The sequence below is a fragment of the Ictidomys tridecemlineatus genome, chromosome 2 (genome assembly GCF_052094955.1).
Source record: "Ictidomys tridecemlineatus isolate mIctTri1 chromosome 2, mIctTri1.hap1, whole genome shotgun sequence".
Classification (NCBI taxonomy): Eukaryota; Metazoa; Chordata; class Mammalia; order Rodentia; family Sciuridae; genus Ictidomys; species Ictidomys tridecemlineatus.
In genome coordinates, this window is record NC_135478.1 from 109504543 (window position 1) to 109507180 (window position 2638).

Consider the following 2638-nt stretch of genomic DNA (forward strand, 5'->3'; position numbering starts at 1 on the left):
ATCTTCTTTTCATCCTGGTGAATCTTCACAGATCATGGATCATGACAGCTATTCAGAGCAAGGGTCATGTTCTGTCATGTGTGGCCAAATGTGGTTTAATTAGAGAGAAAATGTGTACATGAAGTGTTAACATAATGAAAAGTGAAGTTTGGCTTTTTCCTGTCTCTCATCTTAGGAATTCCCTCAGGGACCCCACATGAGTTTATGCTCAGGAACTGATTCATGGTCTGTCCTCAAATAGGTTAAGAAAGAAGAATGACAATTCTAGAAAGACCAAGTAGATTACTACAAATTTGGAGCTTTGAATGCACTCTATCAGAACAATCCTTATCTTCATGAAGTGGAGGGGGATGGATGTTGAGTTTACTTCAACAGAATTATGTTTAAGGAATAAAGACTCAATAACTATTCTAGATCTTCATTTCCTGAGTGATCATCTATGATGGGTAATTTTATAAATCTATTAGCAGAGTGAGGCAACCTGAATATAAGAATGCTTCAAGCTGTGAACTACCAGAAGTGGACTTCTCTGTCCCTTTATCTGACTTGATATGGTTTGCTTTCTGTATAATAAGACTGTGATCTTCTAAAGAACAGAGCTTTCATTTTGTTCTGTAATTAATTGTTATGAATTTGCAAAGCTGAGGTGTTTATGGGAACTCCTCAAGTTGGGGTGAATTGATACTAAGTGCAGTTTGTCTGGAACTCCTGGATGTGACTGGTATCTCAGAAAAGTCAGTATTAACCTGTGATATCTACCTTGATCTAGGTGATTAGCAGCATAAACCTGCTGCAGAGTAATTTTTCTGCATGCAAATAAATTCACTGTATGAAGAACAAAGGGGCATCTTCCAAAGGTGCCTCAGTTACAGGGCAGGCTCAAATCCACATCCTGGGTGTTGCACACTTTCTCTCTGTTTCTGGCACTTTCTCCCTCTGACAGAAGCAAACACTCTGAGAACTCTGTGTATATGTAAATGTACGAAGGTGGCAAAGTGGGTGAAGCCCAGATGAACCATGTGTGACTATGTTACCCATGTCGGGGTCAAGATCTGGAATTTCAAGGGAAATATTCAAATCCCATCACTATGTGGAATACTCCTAACTGCTGAATATGGACAAAACTAACATAAAACAGTGACAAAAGGAATGTATGATATACACATCTGTAAACAGCTTTACAATCTCCAAATAAAATCCATCAGCAGATTCATGACTGGGAACAAACACACATGTCCAAATACACTTAATATTCCAAACACTAATAAGATCATATTTGTATATGGGGGATATTTAATGTGAATTAAATTTATAAAATATCTGGGAAGGTAGAAATTATTAATCAGGGTCAGGAGGCTCCTTCTGAGTCAGGACACTGGGAAGTGAAGTATAACAGGGCCCATCAGTCTGGAGGTTTTTGTCTTACTTCCCCTCTGCCTGTGTCACTGTGAGTTACACGTAGCTGCCATGGCCTGTCCCACAGTGGTAGACACTCTCATCCTCTTCCTGGATGCTCTGGATGGTCAGGTACCGATCCAGGCCAGAGCCTGAGCCCGAGAAGCGATCAGGAATCCCATCCCCCTTGGATCCCACAATGCCACTAGTGCCCACTCTCATCACAAACCTGGGGCTCTTCCCTGGGCTTTGCTGGAACCAGTCCACCACATAAGTATTGTAGCCACTGCTCAGGGTGCAGGTGAGTTTGGTGGTTTGTCCCAGGGAGGCAGATGCAGAGGGTGGCTGAGTCAGCACAGGTTGGGAGAGGGACCCTGTAAACACAAGACACATCATAGTGGAAGTCAGAGCCAGGCTGCATGTGTTTGGGGATCTGAGTCCATGAGGAGAGACTCAGGACAGGGGTCTGCCATGGGGCTCAGAAGTCTATCCCTACCTGGGCAGTGAGTGAGCATGATAAAGAGGAGAAGAGTCCCAACCATGTTGGACAGTTTCCTGAGTTCCAGAGCTGATGTGGGCTGCCCCCAGCCTTTCTTATCCCTCCCCACTGGCCTCAAGTTGGAGCAGCTCATGCAAATGTGCCTCCACCCACTGCCCTTCACTGGCTGATCTTCTTCTGGGCCTGGAATGATGTAAGACAAAGTGTGGAGGGTGGGGCTGCTTTTATTTGACTGATGGGCAGAACCTGGGAGGAAGCAGGTGCTGGGGCTCTGCAGAAGAGCACAATTGTTGAGTCCACCTTAGTGATACAGGGTTCACTCCTCTGCTCACCCCTGTTCAAATGTGGAATCCTCTGGGTACATCTCAATCTGTGAACATGCTTCAAGGGTCCCCAAAATGTGTTCCATGATGTCTCCTAAAAATTACTTGTGGAAGTTTAGATTTGTCTTGGGTATGGACTCTGCCTTTTTACCTTTTCATTTGAATCGTAGAAATACTGATGGAGATATTTTTGTGTCAAATACTGTGCTCAGATAAATATCACTACTGCATGTGGTAACTAGGGTGTTTGTTTTTTCTGCCAAAAATTCACCAGAAATCAATAATCAAATATGAAAAGTGTCATGAAAAATAACATGGAGCTGAACATTTCCACTGCTTGGGATCAGTTAGGAAAATCAACTCAGATGTTCATAATTAGTGTTTCTTTCATGTTGTCTCATTATGTCCATCATTCCAGGAT

At 43.1% G+C, this 2638-nt stretch overlaps 1 pseudogene across 1 annotated transcript; it reads right to left on the reverse strand.

Moving 5' to 3' along the window:
• Positions 1–1452: 1452 nt before the first annotated feature.
• Positions 1453–1968, reverse strand: LOC144368424 (immunoglobulin lambda variable 9-49 pseudogene; annotated as a pseudogene). Its single transcript, XR_013428181.1, has 2 exons — positions 1892–1968; positions 1453–1769 (listed from the first exon to the last, which is right to left on the reverse strand). The product of XR_013428181.1 is annotated as an immunoglobulin lambda variable 9-49 pseudogene (transcript).
• Positions 1969–2638: the final 670 nt, after the last annotated feature.